Consider the following 22,859-nt stretch of genomic DNA (forward strand, 5'->3'; position numbering starts at 1 on the left):
CTGGGAAGTTCAGCCACTCATCTGACTGTGGTCGCTGGTTCTTTCTTAAGTTGGATTTACTCCAGTTTCTAACTATGCTGAATTCATCTCAAAAAGTCATTCTTGTGGCTTCCACTTCTCTCCTAACTAAACCTTAGAATTAAAAAATAATTCAAGATTGGTACCCAATAGACTTTTTAAAACCCCACAATTTGTTTCTCTTTTGCTGCAAGACCAAAGGAAAAAAAACCATGAACTAGTAATAACAACCAGTCTTGAGCTGGGATAAGATGGAAGATGAACTAAAATTGGTCAAAATGTCTATAGAAAAATAAACAAAAAACCTTTCTTTGATTTTGGTTTAGTGATTGTCCTGAAAATGTTAAACTAACGATACTTGGGTAAGAAATCACAGAGCATATGAGGACTGCCAATTTAGAAATCTTTGCATAAGTCCATTCAGTGCTGATCCTGGGACTCTGTTTGCAAGTACCAGGGAGAGTTTCCTTCAAAATGTCTCAGTAAAATCTGGGTCAGGGTGGGAGAGCCTTTGATAGAGCAAAGTCAAGAGATTAAAGGTAAGTCACTTGTGCAATGTGGCATTTCAACAGAGTGACAGCCAAAGAGCATCTTTTCTACTCCCTGCCTTAACTAAATGTATCTTTCTTGGAATGTTAAGGTGGAGGAAAAAAAAATCAACATTATTTATAGCTAGAAAGAAAATCTTTTATGAAGCCATAGAAAAGTGGGGACCCAGAGCAGCTTTCTGAAGTGTCTGAAGAAAGACAGCATGGCTCACTGCTTCTAAATTAGATCACAAATTTTCTGGCTGATGGCAGCATCTTAGTGCTCACCCTAAAGGCAAAGATCTGAACAAATTACATTTTAATATCTTAGGTTCATTTATCCCTGCTGAGATCACACAGAAGCAAAGAAATACACACACATGGAAATCCAATAGGCCCAAGGGGCTTGGCAGCAGTGCTGTGCATGGAGAGGATAACAGTGTAAGTGAAATGAAGCTCTCTGCTTCTGCAGCAGGTGATACCCTCTGCTTTGCACATGCCATTGCTCTGATGGAGCACAACCCTCTGAAGGATCACACCCATCTTCGATAAAAATGGGCACAGTGGATTTGAGAGCTAGACCTTGCTTGTTGAAATGTTCATGTAGTTACAGACTTAAACCCTCACTTGTCCCCTTCTCCCCTTCCCCCATCTCATACTCAGGAAAGATGCTAATGTTGACCTAAAACTCAAATAACATGTTTTTGTGAGGTTGTAATGTACTGCAAGGAGATCCAACCAGTCCATTCTAAAGGAGATCAATCCTGAGTGTTCATTGGAAGGACTGATGCTAAAGCTGAAACTGCAATACTTTGGCCACCTCATGTTAAGAGTTGACTCACTGGAAAAGACTGTGATGCTGGGAAAGGTTGGGGGCGGGAGGAGAAGGGGACGACAGAGACAGAGAATGAGATGGCTGGATGGCATCACCGACTCTATGGACATGAGTTTGAGTGAACTCCGGGAGTTGGTGGTGGACAGGGAGGCCTGGCGTGCTATGATTCATGGGGTCGCAAAGAGTAGGACACGACTGAGCGACTGAACTGAACTGAATGATTTTGGAGGATAAAAGCAGGAAAAGGTAACAGAAGGTGTGAACAGAGAGACGGGGGATACTTTGGGCTGGGCTAAGACATTCCATCTTTATTAAACAGAGGTGGTTCTTGGGAACGACAGGACGTTTCTGAGAGTGGAAATGATTATTGTGGAAGAGGCACGTGGATGGTAAAGAGGAGGCAGATCATGTAGGAGGCTGCTGTAATGCTTGCAGTAAGAGAAGTAGGGGCGAAAAGAAGGGAAACGAAGGGAGGAAAGGAGATAAGAAAACTGAAGAAAGGACAAGCATGAATTGGCAGGCTTAGGGAGGCTTAGCAGCGGCCCGGGCACAGCAACCAGAGAGATGAGAGGGGAGTTCCAGTCCCGTGAGCTCTTGGGCCTGGGTCACTCTCCAACTGGTGCTGCCGCTGACAAAACAGGATCCCGGGGATGGAATCAGGTTTGGGGTGAGACAACAATTCCATTTTCAGTGCAGAGGGCGATGGATTTCTGGGGGAACTATGTAGACTTGTCCATGAAAATAGTGAAAATGTGGAACTGGAGTGTGTGAAGGTCTGACCTGGAGGTGTTTGGGGAGGGAAGATTTAGGGCACAAGAAGCAAATTTCCTTGGACAGTTTATGCTTCATCTAACAATGTATTTTGCCTTTTATTCTTCAGTATATATATGTTTTTTTTCTTAACATTGTTTTACAGCTGAGCTTGACAAATAGTTAAATGAAAACAAATCTTAAGTATATAAATTGATATTTATATTTGTTTTAACATGAAAATAGCTTTTAATATTACTTACAGTCAAGAAGCAGCAATACTTCTGAGTATTATGGCCTATACTCTAGCATGGACCCCCGGGTGTATATAGTTGAGCATTTGACTTCAGTGGTCACTTTGAGTAATGGAAGGGGTTGTCGAAGAAGAGAATAGAGAAAGGAGGCTAAAGGACTCTATTAACACATAGGGGACAAGCCTATAATTAAGAGGAAGAGGAAGATAAATCCAAGAGATGAGAAAATTCAGGGAATTTGTGTTGCTAGTACCGTGGGGAGGAGGAGATTAAAACACAGATGGTCAGCTCAGTCAAGTGTTCCAAAGAAAGCTTCAAGAATGAAGGAAGATTTTTAGATCAGAAATGAAGGTTGAGGGAAGAGATTCTTGCAGATAAAGACGGTGGAAATCAGATGCCAAAGTTAAGGAGTAAGCTGGTTAGTGAAGAAGTAGCGGAAGCTGAGTTTCTAATGAAAAGACTTGCGTGTTTGAAGGCTGATGGGAACAAAGTAGTGGGTTGGCCGAGAAGTTTGTTTGGGTTTTTCCATTACATATTATGAAAAACCCGAACAAACTTTTAGGTCAACCCCATAGTTTCAAAGGCAGGATAGAAAATACAAGAAAGACAGGGGAGAACTTCATTCGGGGGAGGCAGGAAGGCTGGGTGGGTAGAAGCAAAGACTTAAACCCGGGTGAATCCACAGATACTAGATCCTGTTTCTCTCCTCTATGTCTAGCAGAACTACAAGGAATTTAGCGGTTTAAAAAAATTGTTTTGTAAAGTCATGGCAGATCTGAGTGATACTGCTTGCTGCTACTGCTAAGTCACTTCAGTCGTGTCCGACTCTGTGCGACCCCACAGACGGCAGCCCACCAGGCTCCCCCGTCCCTGGGATTCTCCAGGCAAGAACACTGGAAATGAGTTGTGGGGAACCTGGTCTGCTTCGATGGGCTTGTTGCATGCTGATATGGTCTAGAAGTGCTCCCCTTGCCAAGCTGGGGTTATGGGAATGTGTTTGCTGTAATACAGTGACCAGCTCTGCCTTGTTTCTCTCATCCAGTGAATTATTCCAGGCCATAGAAGCATGCTAATTTAATTATTGCCGCCCTTGCTGGGAGATATTCTCTAACATTCTTGGGCTTGAGAACTATGGTGGAAAGCATGGCTTAGGTTGGCCTTTGACTCTGCTGAGGTGCCAGGATTGCAGGATTCACATCCCATTCCCGGAGAAAGCTAAAACCTACTTGCCAAGTGTGTTCAACATGCGCAGAACATCCTTGAATCCATTAGAGGTTGAGCATACGTTTCTTTTGCCAATTTGGCCAACGTAGTATATATACTTCCTTTCCAAGTTGAGGAAAATGAGCCGACTTTCCCCAGTTCCCTAGAGGGATGTCAGCTTGCTACTCTTACTTGTACCTCTCATCAAACATCAGTGCTAATTATGACTGATTAAGATGAGTTGGATTTGTTGACAGAATATCTAATGTAGCTAATCAACTCCAATTTTTTTTCAAAGTTAATTTTGTAAATGTATTCCAACTGAAGCACCATGGGGTAAGAACTTTTCTTGTTACAGCTCTTGATCTATCAAAAAATAGAAATATGAGATAAAGTATTGTATTACACCTCCCTTAAGTTACTTAGGCTTGTGCCTGAGAAAAGCAAAGAAAGGAATTCCTAGGGGAATAGACTTATCTTCAGAAGCTGTGGATGCTATCAATGAACCCAGTGGTTCTCAGATGCCATCTATCTTGTGATTGATTACTCAAGCCTTCTTCATTAGTAACAGTGGATTTTATTGAAGGTTACTTAATGTCATGTCTGAAAATGTAAACTCAAATCCATTTCACTTGGGTGCATTAGCAACATTTCCTTGTGTTGAGTGGAGGAATGTCAAAACACTGCAATACTGATGCTGAGACTTTTGAACTAACATTTCAGTATCCATGAAACCAGAGCTATAAATGTCAGCACTAAGTAGCTTCTCTTAGCCAGTGTAAATATTCTGAAAATATTCTAATCTGACAGAGTAATATAAAATTAGTTTAAATCTAACCTCTAAAAAATTCTCCCCCAAATCACCTTAATACTTTTCTTAGAGATGGGTTTTTCATTTTCACAATTCTGTCTCCCGACCCAAGGTGCTTTGCGTATGCTCTCCATTGGCCATTCTGGGATTTGGGTGTTAAGTGTTTGTGTGTGTTTAAGGTTTTTTTCTTCTTTTGGTCAGCTTAATGCCATACCTCAGTTTTCAATGGCAGGAGATTTGATTTATATTAAATATATGGACTGTATAGTCCATGGGGTCGCAAAGAAATGGACAGGACTGAGTGACTTTCACTTTCAAGGAACACTCAAGGGATTGTTTACATGGTAATTCATTTTTCCAAATTAAACTTCCAAATTTTAATCACTTAAAATTCCTATTGATTCCTATTGTATTTATACATTTTTGGGTAAGTGGTTTCATGTACAGAAACCCAACCTCATGGTCTCAGAGGTTATCATTAAAATGCTCATTTCATATGTGCGTATACCCAGGGGATATAGAAAGACCAAGGATTTCCATAGTTAAACTTCCGAGGTTTGACTGAAGTTGGTAAGAAGGCTATGAAATATGTGATTTTAACCTTTGCCTATTACCATGTAAATCATTTAGTTTCAGAATGTTTGCCCTGGAATGAGTGAAGGTTTGTATTTTCTTCTTGTCAAAATGCCTGTGAACTGGGACTGATACAATGATATTTGCAAATGTCAACTGTAATGCCTGTCTGCTGGATCCCAGGCAGCTGCTTTTATATATTTAAAAAATTTGAAACCTTTGGATGTAGTTTAAGTGTGAGCACTATGTAAAGGTGGTTTTTCAAAAAAGCTGGGTGTATAGTGACCAGAGAAAGAAAATATGAAAATTAATGTCATTCCTGCTTCACTTACCACTAGAAAGCAGGTAAAATGAGAAAATCATACCTTTTATTTTGCCATTAAACCGTTTCTGAATAGGCATTGTGGTTGAGGTATTTTTTTCCAGCACTGTCTTAGGTCTTTTTTCCCATTCCTATGTTTACAGCATGGCATTTGAGATGTAATTTCTTCCAGGAAACTTAGAAGCTTTGGGTTATGGTTGTGATCTCATTAGGAACACATTTTACCCAGTAATTGCTATTGGTTTCACATGGTAAAAGTAAGTTATTGCTCTCAAAACAGCAGATGACAGAGGAATGGTTACAGTTCTTGCCACAATACTGCCTGCTCTCCCAAGAAAGAATTCTTTTATTTTTATTTTTATTGGAAGCTAATTATTTTACAATATTATATTGGTTGGTTTTGCCATGCTGCTGCTGCTGCTAAGTCACTTCAGTCGTGTCCGACTCTGTGTGACCCCAAAGACGGAAGCCCACCAGCCTCCCCCGTCCCTGGGATTCTCCAGGCAAGAACACTGGAGTGGGTTGCCATTTCCTTCTCCAATGTGTGAAAGTGAAAAGTGAAAGTGAAGTCACTCAGTCATGTCCGACCCTTAGCGACCCCACGGACTGCAGCCTACCAGGCTCCTCCATCCATGGGATTTTCTAGGTAATAGTACTGGAGTGGCTTGCCATTGCCTTCTCCGTGGTTTTGCCATACATTGACATGAATCCGCCCCTGGTGTATATGAGTTCCCCCTCCCGAACCCCCCCTCCCACCTCCCTCCTCCCCTTATCCTCCCTCTGGGTCATCCCCGCATACCAGCCCCGAGCATCCTGTAACGTGCATCGACCCTGAACTGGTAATTCGTTTCACATATGATAATATGCATGTTTCAATGCCATTCTCCCAAACCATCCCACCCTCACCCTCTCCCACAGAGTCCCAAAGACTGTTCTATACATCTGTGTCTCTTTTGCTGTCTCCTATACATGGTTATCATTTGCACCTTTCTAAATTCCATATATGTACGTTAGTATATTGTACTGGTGTTTTTCTTTCTGGCTTACTTCACTCTGTATAATAGGCTCTAGTTTCATCTACCTCATTAGAACTGGTTCAAATGCATTAGAAAGAATTCTAATATGCTTTGCATGCAGTTGACTTCACTGAAACCGTCATTAGGGGGATGGATGTATTTTACAAGTGTGGGGGAAATGCAACAACTAGATTCAATTTTAATATAGTAAAAATAAATTTTTGAGTGTTACTCTCTGCTAGAAACTGTTCTAGGTACTTTCTGAGTGTGATTTAATTTAGTCCTCAGAAAAGCTCGACACAGTAGCTATCTTTGTTTTTTCTCTTTTACAGATGACTCCACTGAGATATTTCTTCTGAAAGTTTGAATTTATAGAGTGAAGACAAATGAATTGAAAGATATTCTGAAAGTTGGCTGAGTCAAAGATTGTGCTTAAGCTTAATTTTCCCCATATGTATGTAGGGATTCATTTTGCCTGGTTTCCAGCTTCCCTGAAGAAAATAAATAGCCTGTCCCATCACTAGGAGAGGGAGAATAAGAAAGATGTGGCTGATGGTTCTTGCCTTTCAAGGGGCAGGTGGCTGTTGTGTCCTCTGGTGGTGGGTTAGTTTGCTGGCAGTTTCTTCAGGGAGGATTATAAGGTATTATAAGCTGGAAGAAGCACAAGCTGGAATCAAGATTGCTGGGAGAAATATCAATAACCTCAGATATGCAGATGACACCACCCTTAAGGCAGAAAGTGAAGAGGAACTCAAAAGCCTCTTGATGAAAGTGAAAGAGGAGAGTGAAAAGATTGGCTTGAAGCTCAACATTCAGAAAACGAAGATCATGGCATCTGGTCCCATCACTTCATGGGAAATAGATGGAAAAACAGTGGAGACAGTGTCAGACTTTATTTTTGGGGGCTCCAAAATCACTGCAGATGCTTATTGAAGCCATGAAATTAAAAGACACTTACTCCTTGGAAGGAAAGTTATGATCAACCTAGATAGTATATTAAAAAGCAGAGACATTACTTTGCCAACAAGGGTCTGTCTAGTCAAGGCTATGGTTTTTCCCGTGGTCATGTATGGATGTGAGAGTTGGACTGTGAAGAAAGCGGATTGCTGAAGAATTGATGCTTTTGAACTGTGGTGCTGGAGAAGACTCTTGAGAGTCCCTTGGACTGCAAGGAGATCCAACCAGTCCATTCTAAAGGAGATCAATCCTGGGTGTTCATTGGAAGGACTTAACGCTAAAGCTGAAACTCCAATACTTTGGCCACCTCATGCGATGAGTTGACTCACTGGAAAAGACTCTGATGCTGGGAAGGATTGGGGGTGGGAGGAGAAGGGGACGACAGAGACAGAGAATGAGATGGCTGGATGGCATCACCAACTCAATGGACATGAGTTTGAGTGAACTCTGGGAGTTGTTGATGGACAGGGAGGCCTGGCGTGCTGTGATTCATGGGGTTGCAAAGAGTCGGACACGACTGAGTGACTGAACTGAACTGAACTGATAACACCTTTCTGGGCTTCCCTGATGCTCAGCAGGAAAAGAATCTGCCTGCAGTACAGGAGATGCAGGTTCAATTCCTGAGTCATGAAGAACCCCTGAGGAGGAAATGGCAACCCAGTATTCTTGCCTGGAGAATTTCATGGACAGAAGAGCCTGGTGGGTTACACTCCATGGATCACAAAGAACTGGACACGACTGAACATGCACGCATATTATTAGCTGTTAGTTCCCATCCTTTGAGAGCTGTTACCTGGGGCAATTTCACCTTCAAGTTCATAGTAGTTTATCATATTTAAGCTCCTCTGTTATAAAATTTTGGATCTCCCTTCTGCCTGGGTATCTTGAGAGAAGGGATGTTCAGCCTTTGGGTGGATGTGGACAGCATGTGTAGTAAGTGTGAGCTGATGGGCACCAGCGGAGCAGGATGGTAGCCAGGGTCAAGGACGCTGCATGAAGGCCACAGCGTGACAACACGTGTAGGATGGAGAGGAGGAAGGGCTTCCAGCAGCGTAACAAGCAACAAAGCCCAGACGGGAAATTCAGGAGGTGGGAGACTCCAGTTTTTCAGCAGTGTACAAAAAATAACTAAAAGCCAAGTAGAAACACTGACTGACCTATCCCTATTCATAAAGGGTTGATCTTTCTGTCTGAGAAGAGATCAGTGGTCAAAGCTAAAATCATACTTGTTTTATTTAAGCGAAGTGCTCTATTTTTTAGAATAGTTCAGTTAATAATTCAGCAATCACGGTACATTTTCTTAAATCTTTTTGGGTTTAAGGTTGTGATTAAAAACCATAGTTATCTATTTTTAATCACTTCAGATTTACCTGAATCTGACTGATGACTTTTTGGATCATTGGACAGGTGCCTGACCTGAGAAGAACTTTTCCCCATGCCGTGTCCCTGATCTTTGACTTTTCTGGAAAAGAGGAAGGAAGGCCCTGAAAAGATAGTAAAACAAAGCCAGAGGCTTGGGTTATTTTCTAATATTGAATGTAGAGAGCTGCGAGTTACTGTTGAAACAAGATTATATTCCATTTGCCTGAGTCGGGGCAGAGGAATTTGCTGGAGGTGTGTTTGTTAATGGAGCTGTTGGAGTCTTAGCTTACACTGCTTAATTTCATAGCTGTCAATTTGTCTTATGGGAATGTGGTATTTCTAGTCATTTGCAAGAATATGTGGGCTAAGCTTTGCCAGATCACCTGGCTAGGATGAAATTAACGTATATGATCAGAGTCTTCCTCCTGAGGCCCTTAAGCCATTAGGACCAGAATACCAAATAACCTGTTTAAATATGCTCTGTTGGCTCTCAGTTTATTTTACAAGCTACTTTAAAACTTTAGGCAGATATATCTATACCTATATATCTACAGATACACATATATACACATAATATACATCTAAAATATATATTTTAAAGATACAACATGCCAAAGAATTAAAAGCAGAAAAACATAAATGCAAACTCTAAGTCTTCTGTTTAAAGCTAAGCTTTAGCAGAAGTATTTATTTTTCCCTCCTCCTTCCGTTTACATTCTGTTTTCTACTTGATTACCCCAGATATTCATGAGTTTAAAGCATTAGGTGCCTCTTACACAGTTTCTTGAAAAGTGCATTTGATATGCAAATTGTTATAGTGAGCCATCATTCATAAGCTATTTATGTTCATTTTAATAGGGAAAGAAGTACCGTGTCTTATTCCTTATAAATTTCTCTTTACAGCGTATCAAGTACAGAAAGATGCTTGAGATTAAATAAATGTGCTACTCATGTTAGTGAATGTCTGATACTTGATATATTTCAGAGAGTTTTGGACATTTATAATTACATTCCCCTAATTGCTCTGGGAACTGGCGACAAAAATGAGTGATGGGTAGAGCTTCAGAGAGTGGTCTCCATAGTCCCTTGTCCCACTCCTAGAGTTGACTTACTTCGTAAGGAGACCACAGGTCAGTAAGTGGAAAAGAGAAGCATTAAAAAGGTGACTATCCCGGAAAGAATGAAACAAGCATTCATCCCTTCATTCACTGAATGTTTGTTAATGGTCACCTCCTCTGCTGGCGTACATGAAGAAGACATGACTCCGACCCTCAAGATACTGAGAATCTGGTGGGGAGTCAGACATGCGACACAGTGAGTGCTTCTTGCTATCTCACCTTAACGTTAACTTTTGCTACAAAGTGCATGTTCCTTGCTTTCCTAATCTCTTTAAGGCTGCATCTTGGCATTGTCACCTAGTTTCTAGGATATACAGCTTTCCTGCATCTCTTCTTCTTAGGAATTGCTCCTCTCTGGAAGCACTATCCAGCCCAGAGCTTAGCATCTATAGATGCTGCTGGTGACACTTTCTCTCTGTCCATTTTGGGTCACTAGAAGAGCAGCAGCACTGCTTCCTAGGAGAAGGGAGGACACCTTTCCTGAATGCTGAACACCGCCCCCCCGCCAAACCTGGTCCTGTCAGTTGATGGTGGTGGTGACAGCATTGTAAGTGTGACAAGTCTCCTGGGCTTACTTACGGCAGCTCTCACTGGCCTTACAAATGGATTTTTACATCCTCTTGTGCTTACAAACAAGAAGCAATTTTTTTCACTTTAATAAATCAGGCTGATGGTTGGTTGCTGTGAAGCTTATGGCTATAGTTTACACAAAACAAGACAAGTTTGTGCTGCACCCCCCCAGGCGTAAGCATCGTGGCCCCAGGCAAAGAACTGGTTTCATCCTGTGTTTTCCATTTTATATTTTATAATACTCCTTTTTTCATTATGAGAGATTTTTCTGGGGATATATTTAAGTATTGGAGATTCAGTTGGATAACTAGTTAACTGTTAATAGTAACTTGTAATTAGTAACATGTCTTTTGAGATGAAGATTCTCACTTTTGGGGAGCTTATCAGGGCTGTTGTGCGGGTTGTGGCACAGCAAGGAGTTTGTGAAGCTGTTTGTAGAGTGTAATTCTGTTTTATAGGTGACTGTCTATCTGGCAACACATACCATATTTCTGATAAAAATAAGTTATAGCAACATGAACTCTAAACATTTGGCGGGATACTTAATATTTCTAGGTCAAATTATGATGTTGGCTTTGTTTTAAAGACAATTACATTCCAAACTTATGAAGATATTAATTAGGAAATTGGTAATGATGGGAAAGCCATGTTCATAGATTTGTTTTAAAGTTTATTTTCCCTAATGATAACACATGTAGAAAGCTTATTCTTTGAGAAGCATTAAGATTAAACAAACAAACAGGTTTTCAAGTCAAACATACCTGGGATTAAATCTGAGCTTTGTCATTTACTGGCTGTGTGACCTAGGTTAGATAAAGTTGTCTGGAGTGTCAGTTTATGTACTTGTAAAATTTGAGTGAACATACACTTCTTAAAGGTTGGCTGTGAGTTGAGTTTACATTAAATCATGGATGTTTGGTATTCATCCCAGGCACTGGTCTTCTTGTCAGAGGCAGGTCATCAGCCACTGTTGGTGGATGAAGGGGTACAAGCTTAACTGAGCTAAGACGTTGCACTAGTGATAGACAGCCTTTACGGACATTGCATTACTGTTCGCCAAGCACCTTTTAATGTGGTGGCCTCTGGACCAAGCGCCGGGCTATGGAAATGTTGAGCCCCAGGTCCTCCTCCTCTCAGGGAGGTCTGTCTGCTGAGGAAGTCAAGCCTGCACGTCTGCGTCACTGTGTCATACAGTAAGAACCATGCAGCAGACATCCTGGCGGCGTGAAGAAGGTCATCTGATTCAGTGGGAGAGGCCCATCTGGGAGAGCTTCCTGGAGGGAGTGACCCTTGAGCTGATTCTGAAAAGACAAGTATGAATCACTTTAATTTATTCAGTAAGGGAGTAAGAAAGGAGGAAAGAACAGGAAAAAGTCCATGGGGGCCTGAGTCATATCCGACTTCTCATTTTGGGCTAGAAGTTTATGGATTAAAACATCATCTTCCTTTTTTGTGGGGTCCATGTGTTTTCCCTTCTCTCCCTCTGTCAGCACAAGAGGATCTGAGGAGGAGAGGGAAGACTGTAGGGCTCACCTCTGAAGGCCTCTGACTCCAAGTTTTCCATTCCGAATGGTGCCACTGAGGAGGCCGTGGTGTACAGGGTGCTTCCCATACCTGGGGAAGCCTTGCTGTCTGTCTCCCAGGGGGTGGCAAGTGAGAGGTCAGGGCAGCCTGGCAGCCGTGACCCTACTTCATGTTGTGTGTGGTGGCCGCATCACTGAGTAATTACATGGCACTGACACCGTGCGCCTCGCTCCCTCAGGTCAGGGAGAGCATTTTGATGGGAGGATGGCCTCCTTGCTGGAGGATGAAGCCTCTTCTGGGCCGTGTTCTTTTTCTGAGATTCCCACTTGTCTCCGGACCACCCTCTCCCAGTATCCCATGGCACTTGCTCTTTCTTCTGGGAAACACACTTGTACCTAAACACACTTGCACACTATTACTTTCATCACCAGAATGTAAATCACTCCTTTGTGTTCCTGGGTAGGTGGAATCTCTGAGGCTTGCAATTACCCAAGTTATGCAAACAGCCTCTTTTTAAGATTTCCTTAGAGTGAGTACTGCACAGGGAGAAGAAGATGCTTTCTGGAAATTGGGCATTAAAATTGCCTTGAAAATACATTTATAATTGCATATAAAACAAAATGTGTATGTGAGCTGTGTGGTTTTATTTTTAATTATCTGTCTTTTAGTAAACATTACACTCAGATTTCAAGAAATAAAATCCCAAGGCCTCATAAATGAATAAATAAAATATGAGACATAATAAAATCAGATGATATAATGTACATGAAAAATGGGACAAGAGGAATATAAATAGAAAATATATATAGTCTTGCAAGACTAACATTGTGCTCCTTTATGAGATATCTCTAGAACATTATAAGCAAACAAGTTTTAAAATTTAGAAATGCACTCTATTATTTTATCTTGAGTTTTATATCTAAACATTAATGTATTTATATTTCTTTTTGTTTTTATTAATCCACTGAAGCAGCCTTTAGCTAATTCCCACAACACAAATGTAGTTCACAGATGCTATCTTTTCATAAAGAAAAGAAATAAATTTGTATTTTGTGATGTGGCTTTATTATTTTCAATGAGAGGAGTTTTATTATATTAGATTTTTCCATTCCTCTGTAACATAACAGTCTCAAAATCGATAAAACAGCAGCACAAATAATAAATACTATGTAGAAAAGTAGGTCACTCTGCATTAATTCATAGCGAAAATAGGTCTGCTTGATGGCTGGTCGGAGAGGCATAATTAGTATTAGTCACTGCTTTAATGCTGGAAGTTGTTACCAGTTCCTGACTTCCTTCCTTCCCCCACTTCCCAGAGTCTTGTGTCAGCAGGCACTGAAAAGGCAAATAAAAGAGTTATTTCAGCGGATCTGAGAGAGGCGGCAGAGTGAAGGTCTGAGGTTAATGTGACTGTGTTTGGAGTCACATCAGATGTTGACTGCCCAGCCGTGGAGGTTGTGAGGGAGCCGGTTCCCTCACCTGGAGCTGCAGAGACATTGCTGCCCATTCGTCCCTTGAGGAAACTTAACTCCAAATACAGTAGTAGGAGGGTCATCTGACAATCACGTCTCTTGCTGATGCTTATGTATCCTGGGGCTGGTATAACTGCTGCCTTTGGATTTCGTCAGAATACTTGTCTACTAAGCTGGCCTTTGGTCCTTAAAGAGTCACCCTGGCCATCTATGTGGGAGTGGTGAAGTATTTTTATTAATGGAAAATTCTCTTGTTTAAATTAGCATATCTAGGGCACAGGTGGCAAACTCCTTGTTCCAGATATACTTTGTTTAGGAGGCACAGTATTCTGAATTATTTTTCAGCAGGGTATTTGAAATTCAGGGTATTTGGTGTTAAAAATATCCAGATTTCTGTGTAGTCTTAACAAATCAGACAATCTGACAGCCACTGGCTCCTGTTCCTTCATGGTGACAACTGTCTGGGGTTAATCCCCTGGAGAAGGAATTGGCACCCATTCCAGTATTCTTGCCTGGAGAATTCCATGGACAGAGGAGCCTGGGGGGATAACGTCCATGGGGTTGCAAAGAGTCAGACACAACTGAGTGCCCAATGCTACTACTAGGCGTCAATGGTACTTATTAAATACACACCCACTTACTAAAACCACATCTATGTGGTTTCTGGCTCCCCGGGGTGCCCATGACTCCTGAGTTAACACGCCCTGCCTATTTCCCTCATTGCTGCCTACCTTTTTGATTTTGGACCAGTGAATCACCAAACTAGTGGCATAAAATCACCCGGGGAACTCAGGTGTTGGCTTTGCCCCCAGAGATTTGACTATGTTGGTCTAGTGTGGGACAGTTTCAGCAGCATCTCAGGAGATGCTAATAGACGCTCAAGGTTGAGGAAACATGGACTCAGGGGAACAGAAAGTGGACACTGGTCACCTTCTCGTGAGGTTCCAGTGGAACCATTGCTTGACCTTGAGATGTCCATTAAGGAAATCTCACATTTCTTTGTTCTTCCAAAAAGAATTGATCTAATTTTCTTTGCTTTTTAAATTTCCTGGTGTTGAAGGGGTTCCTTGAGGTTCGTGAGATTCACAGTTCAGTGCTACTCGCTGGGGATGGTTTAAGGATCTTATCTGTTAAGCAGTCACAGATGCTGAGACCCAGGCTCTGGGTTTTCCTGTCTTACTGAGCACCACGTGGGGAGCTGTAGCTTGCTCCCCGTTATCTCTTCCTCCCTCCCTTTCCTGCCGTTGCTCCAGTTCTGTGCAAGGTGGGGACTTTCTGGAGGAGTGAAGGGGGATGCGTCTGTGGAGCATGTCATGAGATCAACCTTTTCAATGCCCATAAAAAGACAGGATGTCAATTTAAAGCCTCATCTGTCACAAGCATTTTCAATCTTGTGGTGATTTATGAAATACTGTAAATTGCAATCACGTTGGCCCATAACAACCTGGCAGCTACTTCAGTAGCAAAACTTTCATCCAAAAATATGATCTATGAGTGGAATAAAGGTATCAGGAAGGGAGTGTCATTTCATAGGCAGGCGCTATTATCATGAACTTACTGACAAGGGAACGTTTTCTCAGTAAGAAATGTTCTTTCCCACCCACACAGCACCCTGCACAAAGCATGGTGAAGGGGAATTCTGCCTTGTCGTTTGTGCATCTCATGAGCAAGGAAGAGTTCAAGGAGGATATGTCAGAAAAGGCAAGAGGAGAGTTGAAGCTTTCATTTGAAATGAACTATCCAAGGTTCTCTTCACTGTTCTCTGTATTTTCGCCTGCAGACAGATTTCCCCTGGAGTCTTGTGGGATAAGGTGGGAAGCTGTGCAGAAGAGCTGTCAGGGTGGGCCAGTTTGATGTGTAATGGATTGGCAGATTTAAGATTAAAAAAAAAAGTATTTCTGTGTGTGTGGTGTGGGGGAAGGGAGATCAGCTGGGGCTGTGTTCCAATTGGTTCTTGTACAAAAAGTTTCATATTAAAGAAGAGTGACTTCTTCAGAGCTTGCTGATAGAGAACCATACTCTTGGCTTCTCAGAAGAAATGTAACATTGAGGATTCCTAAACTGCTCTTTGGACACGGATTTGCCATCAGCGAAGATTCAGGTGTTACTGGGTTGTAGGGAATTTAAACTCAGCGGGGATCTGGTGATGGTGGGGGAGAGCACGGACTCAGAATGGTAAAACCAGGCATTGCCGCCTAGAGGACCTGAACTACAGAACGGAAAGAATGGGCTTTACCAGTCAGGGGCTGGGAATCGCCTCATCCCAGCTTTTTTAAGCACATCAGAGTGACAGGCTTTCTTTCATATTCAGTCTACCCTTCAAGCTTTGCCTTGTGGTCAGCTGGGGAGAAGAGGCTTCATAACAGTCAGGTAAGGAAAAGGAGACAAAGGGACACTTAACAGGGAAGGGAAGATGAACGCGTAAGTTGTCAGGCTTCCAGAACTCTATTTGAAAGGGGTATATTTTAAAGGGGTACTGGTAATGTACTTGAAAGGATGTCAAATATACATTTGAAAAGAGGTCAAATACACTTTTGAAAACAAAGGAAGGCACAATATTTGTTCTGGAGAACAAGGAAGATTATGATATGGAAATTCTACAAAGGGGTCATGTTTGTACAACGGAGAAAAATATAAAGGATATTTTTGGATGGTTGACTTTTTGATAAGAAAAGAAATTCTCTAGATTGAGAAGGCTGATTTCCCCTCATATTCTATCTTTTTTTTTCTTTAGCTTTATAAAAATTTATTGGTATTGATTTATACATCTTTATGTGACAAAATGGATTTGAAGCAGCTGTCAATTTCAAGATTTATCATTTCCTGACACCATACAAGGGTGGACAATAGAACTAAGCTAGGTCAAGATGATAATAAGTATTGCTTTTATTTATGTTATCTTAAAATGTTTATACTGTATGCTTTATCCTATATCCTATCCTGATCATCTTGGTATTCCTTTCAGGTAGGTGCTCAAAGAATACATTTTGATAGATGATGTCCCCTGTGGGCAGAAAGAAGCTAGACTTAATCACAGTTTTTGAAAGCACTTAATTATTTGTTGTAAACCACTGTGCAAGATCAATTTTGTTATATCCTCTGACAGTGTTAAACTTTATAGTAGGCCTGTGCTTCCAGAAAGCAGGGACGGTTAAGAAATCCCATCACAGGTTTGTGATTTAGAAATGGCTTGTCAAGAAAAAATTGCACTGGATGGAGTTAAACAGTCAAGGAAAACTTTATTGAAGACTATAGCAATCAGGGAGAGACTGAACTTGTCTCCAACATTGAAGGCAGTTGTGGATTTATAGACAAGACGCAGAGTAAGAAAGTCAGTGGATGAAAACTAAGAGGGACTCGGTTAGCTCTCAAGGGTAGGGAGATTCTTGCTAAACTGGTGTGTCAGGGTTCTGGTTACACTGGGTCAGCATGTTGCAGGAAAGGGAACCCCTTTCAGGGCCCAAAACTGGGCTCTTGTCTAGCACTTGGAAAAGAATTGTCCAAGGAGACACGTGCTGACAAAGCAAGAGACTTTATTGAGAAGGGCACCCGGGTGGAGAGCAGTAGGTTAAGGGAACCCAGGAGAACAGCTCTGCTGCGTGGCTCGCCATCTCGGGTTTTATGGTGATGGGATTAGTTTCCAGGTGGTCTTTGGCCAATCATTCTAATTCAGAGTCTTTCCTGGTGGTGCACGCATCGCTCAGCTAAGATGGATGCTAGCAAGAGGGATTCTGGGAAGTGGACGGACACTGGGTGTCTCCTTTCCACTTTTCCCTAACTCTTCCGGTTGGTGGTGGCTTATTAGTTCCGTATTCCTTATCAGGATCTCCTGTCATAAAACAACTCAAGCAAATGGTGCTGGAGAAGACTCTTGAGAGTCCCTTGGACTGCAAGGAGATCCAACCAGTCCATTCTAAAGGAGATCAATCCTGGGTGTTCATTGGAAGGACTGATGCTAAAGCTGAGACTCCAATACTTTGGCCACCTCATGCGACGAGTTGACTCACTGGAAAGACTCTGATGCTGGGAGGGATTGGGGGCGGGAGGAGAAGGGGATGACAGAGAATGAGATGGCTGGATGGCATCACCGACTCGATGGACATGAGTTTGAGTGAACTCCGGGAGTTGGTGATGGACAGGGAGGCCTGGTGTGCTGTGATTCATGGGGTTACAAAGAGTCTGACATGACTGAGCAACTGAACTGAACTGAACTGAAATGGTTACTATGGTGCCTGGCCAGAGTGGGCAGTTCTAATCAGTGTGCTTCCCCTAACAAGCAGGCCATACACAGGGCCTAGCTGAGAAGAGGGCTCAGAGGATCCTGACTAAAGAGCAGTTGAGGTGACAAGGTCCTTTTTGTCACCACAAAAGACCATCTTGCTTTTGTTTTTTCTGAGGGAAAGCTCACCGTTCCTTCTTCATGACTCCTCTAAGACTAGAAATGCCTCTGTGAAACCTCAGACTCTTTTTCTTTTCCTTTTTTCTTTTTGGCATTCTCATTAATGAATCATCTCCTTCTGGCAAGAGCCTAAATAAAATTGCCTCCTTCAATGACTGGTGCAGATTGTCCTTCCCAGTTTTGGTGCTGTGTCTTGGGGAGGAGTGGAACCCTTGCCCTGGGAAACGTGTTCGTTCCACCCAGGTAAAATGGCCTCTCAGAGTTCTCTGTGCTCAGTTTCTGACTGACAATTAATAGGGGGTGGATTTAGTGTGTGTCAGACTGATGCCTTTCCAGAACTGAATCCCAGATGATATTTTTTGCATGTAAACTATCTTTGATATTTCCTTGGGGTGCTGGAAAATCACAAAGAATCTGTTTTACCCCTTGTAAACAGAGATGCTAGAAAGAATTAGGCTTATTTGTTGTTACTATTGATGAATTGCACAGAAAGAGAGGTCAAATCAGAAGAGATACTCTGCCTTCTCTAGGTTACATTTTTCTGGGTAAAATGTTAATAATACAGATATTTCAGAAATTGTAAGCTGTTGGGGAAGTTCTCAGGGAATTGTCAGTGTCCTTGCTGTCCCTTTCTATCCTTATGCTGTTGCTACTTACCAGAGATTTGGGATGATTTGCTTGATAATTGACAACAATGGGATAGTGTTATCAGCCATAATTTCAGTTATTTTTTTCAGTGTTAACTGAAAAATGAAAGTTGGTTGCAACTTTTACATTGTGGGCAGTTAAGGTATATATTCCTCTGATAAGATATAGTATTAATCCCCAACCCCCCAAAACCACGAGATCAGTTAAACTACAATCATTCACACATACATACAAACTCTCAATAAATGTCAAATGACAACTACATATCAAGCACTGTTCTAGGCTGCTGCTGCTGCTGCTAAGTCGCTTCATTTGTGTCCGACTCTGTGCGACCCCATAGATGGCAGACCATCAGACTCCCCCGTCCCTGGGATTCTCCAGGCAAGAACACTGGAGTGGGTTTTCATTTCCTTCTCCAATGCATGAAAGTGAAAAGTGAAACTGAAGTCTCTCAGTCATGTCCGACTCTTCGCGACCCCATGGACTGCAGCCCACCAGGCTCCTCCGTCCATGGGATTCTCCAGGCAAGAGTTCTGGAGTGGGTGCCATCGCCTTCTCTGACTATGCTAGGCACTAGTGGCCAATTAGATTTTTTTATATTATCAGATTTATTCTATTGGTAAAGACAGACAATAGATGAGTGATAAAAAAGTAAGAGTTGCAGATGATTTTTATAAAGGAAAAGGATGATGTGTTGAAGATGAGAGGAAAGGTAAGGGTGGTCCTGGAAGGCTTCCTAGGGAGGTGGCACAGGGTGAAACTGGAAAGTTGTTGTAGAGCCAGCTAATGAAGACTTCTGGGAGAAGGGCCTTTCCACCTTTCTCTGATTTCTGCTTAGGCTACATGGTGGGCTAAGCAACGTTTTCCATTTGCTCAGTAAAATTTTTTTTGCCTGGTGTGGCTAGTAGGCTACTTTCAAGAATGCATTTACTTTCCCATCAGTTTTATCTACTGAACAAGAGTCAATTGTACTTTTTTCCCCAAATGTGTTTCCTCTTTCTATGTTGTTTCGATTATGCAAACTGATGAAATATGCTTTTGAAAAGAGTAATTTCTATGAAAATTAACTTCATGGATATGGAAAAAGTTTTCAAAAGGTGACTTTCAAAATTTTTGCTATCAAATTAGTTGTGTGGGCAAGACAACTGTCAGAGTTGGAGAAAGACTGCAAAAATATGGAAGCATTTTTGACTTTGACTGCTTCACAAAAGTCTTTATGTTTTCTCACCAATTAAAGAATTTGAAACTAGAAATAGTTGACAGTGTAGTTCAGTTCAGTTCAATTCAGTTCAGTCGCTCAGTCGTGTCCGACTCTCCGTGACCCCATGAATCACAGCACGCCAGGCCTCCCTGCCCATCACCAACTCCCGGAGTTCACTCAAACTCATGTCCACAGAGTCGGTGATGCCATCCAGCCATCTCATTCTCTGTTGTCCCCTTCTCCTCCTGCCCCCAACCTTTCCTAGCATCAGAGTCTTTTCCAGTGAGTCAACTCGTCGCATGAGGTGGCCAAAGTATTGCAGTTTCAGCTTTAGCATCAGTCCTTCCAGTGAACACCCAGGTTTGATCTCCTTTAGAATGGACTGAACTATAAAAAGTGGACTCACAAGCAAAAAACTTTAATCTTGGCCCTTTATGAAACAGTTGCAGGAGTGTACATTTATGTTTAGGTTAAAACAAAATATTTAAGCTATGTATGTTTATAGATTTAACATTAAACATTTTAAGATACGGTACCTATCTATCATCGTTCTTTCATTTTATTTCTTATGTTTTACCTCTTTAACCTATTTTTCTTTTTCTTTTAACTGATCAATCCCCTGACCTGACTAGGTAAGGAAAAAAAAAACCAACCACTCCCCACTAAAAACACTACAGTATCTTTCTCACAAAAATGAGATCATCCTAGTCATATTGTTTTGTAACATTTTTTTCCTATTTACCATACTATGAACATCTCTCAGGGTCAGTCAGTATATTTCTATAATTTTGGATGCTATCATATGCATGACATAAATGGATCATAGTATTTTTTTTAAGCTATTGATAATAGCTATTTAAGGGGCTCAAACTTGTCACTACAGTGATCAGCCTTATATACACATATTTGCACATGTCCTTAATAGTTTTCTTAAGATGAATTCCCAGGAGGTGCCTTTCTGCCTCAAGGACAGTCACATTTTAAGAACTTTGTTATATACAATTGAATTTTCCTCCAGTAAAGTGAACACATGTCTTTTTGGAGTGAAATGCTTCTGAGATTCTCTGAATATTTCTGAGGCAATCAGACAGTAGGGTCTGCTCTTAAAGGTTATGTGCACATATAGGAACACTGAGTTCAGGCCACTTAAAGAACAGAATGAATAAAACATAGCACTAAAATAAAACAAAACACCATAGCATAGCACCAGTACATGCCCAGTAAACTCATTATCATCTGGTCAGAAGCTTGCCTTTGCCAGTTAAAACCTTTATTTCGAATGACGAATGACACGGAATAGACTGTGAACTATTTTTGTCCTAACGGTCCTCCCACTCTTTTCTCTGAAAAGTCCTTGCTGGCTTACCTGCACCTTTCAGTTGAGAGGTTGCCCAGCAGAGAATAGCTACAACCTTGCTTGAAGGAGCCATCTCCTTTGTCAGCACACCAGGCTTTCTTTTTGATGATGTCGGTATAAAATTTGTTACTTCCTTTTCTTTACTATATGGTCACTTTAAATGTCATTCTTTAAAATGTCTCTTAGCGACAGCCCTAGAGGAAAAATAATTGCATTAGTTACAAACACCGAGATGCAGCGCGGCCCCAGAGTGATACACTAGTCAGATTTCACACCTTTTCCTGGCAGAGCTGTCCCTGGATGTCTTTCGAGCTGATAATTAGGTTTCCAGGGTTTTCTTTCTCATTAATGGCCTGGTACTGTCAAAAACCCCCACAGAGAGCGAGATTTATTTAAGGTAGAAATTAAATTCCAGTGAAAAGAGGAGAGCCAGGGATTCCCGCCGCATCATTCAGTGATAATCTGTCTCTTGCCACTTTGTGCTTTAAGACGATTTAATAAGGGCCTCTTTCTTGTTCCAAACTCAAATAATGACTTCCATATGTAAAACTGTGTCAGTTGTAATTAATTTTGTCTTTATTTACTCGGTTGCTTTGGATATAAATGCTGGCTCACCTTCTGGAGCAGAATGTCTTAAGGACCCTGGAGAAGGAAACACTGACACTTGAGAAGAAGTTGCTTTGTCCTCTCTGGTGTAGGGAAGCAGCCCCTTGGTGGCTTCGAGGGAGATGTGACAGAGGCTGGTGGAGAAGGTGGGTGTGAGCTTCTGTAGAAACACAGAGAAAGCATGATCTGAGTCCTTCTCAAGGTATCATAGCAGACTCTACAGAGGAGGAGGCCCTTGACTGGGACCTTGAAGGACAGGTAAAAGTTATGCAGAGAAGGGTTCTATTCCTGGGTGGGAAAGATTCCCTGGAGTAGGAAATGGCAACCCACTCCAGTATTCTTGCCTGGGCTATCCCATGGACAGAGGAGCCTAGCAGACTACAGTCCATGGGGTTGCAAAGAGTTGACATGACTGAGCACACATACATGCAGCAGAAAAGACAGGTAGAAACAGCCCTGCAGGTGGAGGGAGACAGCGAATGTTTGAGGACGCACCACAGGGGCAACCAGAGGGCAGGGTTGTTTGAGGAGACAGAGTAGGTGTGTGTGAGATGACCTGAGTGACCGGGCAGAATGCTCTCTCCAAACTTTTGCTGTTTACAGCCTCTGTTATCTGTCACCGTCATTAAATAGTTGTTTAAGTGATGGCCAAGTCTTTCTTGTTTTTAAGAATCTACTAAAAGGGGAGCAATGCTAGGAGACGTGAAGGGTAGTGGGGCCCCAGATTCCACTGGAGTGGCTTTACATGTGCTGTCCCACTTAGTCCTGCCAGCAAGCCATAGGCTTTTTGGTTAAGGAAACAGAAGGCTTTTTTGGTAAGTGGCTGTCAAAGGCCACATTCCCTGGCAACTCGTGGAAGAATAGAACCCTCAAACATCGTGGTGGAGGCATCAGCAGGGAGCAGGACACCTTGCTGGGTGGGGGCACAGTCAGACATGGGGACCTTGGGGTGCATCTGATGGCAGTGCTGGTGTGGCACTCGGCAGAGTGGGTGCCTGGAAATGGGGGATGGGGGTAAAGGGAGTAGAAGTAGAAGGAAACCAAAAGAACTTGTCACAAATTTCTCAAGTGCATTGACTTATCTCTTATTCATTTAAAGAGAGTTTGTTGAACATCCAGGAGGTAGGCAGTGAGCAGGATTGGGGTGACAAGGATGTGCTGAGGAGGAGTGTTACTCCTGTGGTACCCACAGCCTTGTGAGAACGTGAGCACAGATGTATCACAGTTCACCATAGAGCTGCTCACATGGAGGTGCACCCAGTGTATCAAGGTGGGAGCTCTGCTTGAGGCAGGAGATAACATTGAGATGGACCCTAAAGAATTCCCAGGAGGTTTT

General features: G+C 42.1%; 1 long non-coding RNA gene across 1 annotated transcript in view; it reads left to right on the plus strand.

Annotated features, from left to right (window-relative positions):
- Window positions 1-1,850: 1,850 nt before the first annotated feature.
- LOC148778819 (uncharacterized) overlaps window positions 1,851-22,859 on the plus strand; it is a 358,916-nt gene continuing 337,907 nt past the window's right edge. The window contains exon 1 of the long non-coding RNA XR_016038097.1: window positions 1,851-2,047. This is a non-coding gene — a long non-coding RNA (uncharacterized LOC148778819). The remainder of the gene's footprint in view (window positions 2,048-22,859) is intronic.

The sequence above is a fragment of the Moschus berezovskii genome, chromosome 1 (genome assembly GCF_049115385.1).
Source record: "Moschus berezovskii isolate FMDL1 chromosome 1, NW_MosBer_1.0, whole genome shotgun sequence".
Classification (NCBI taxonomy): Eukaryota; Metazoa; Chordata; class Mammalia; order Artiodactyla; family Moschidae; genus Moschus; species Moschus berezovskii.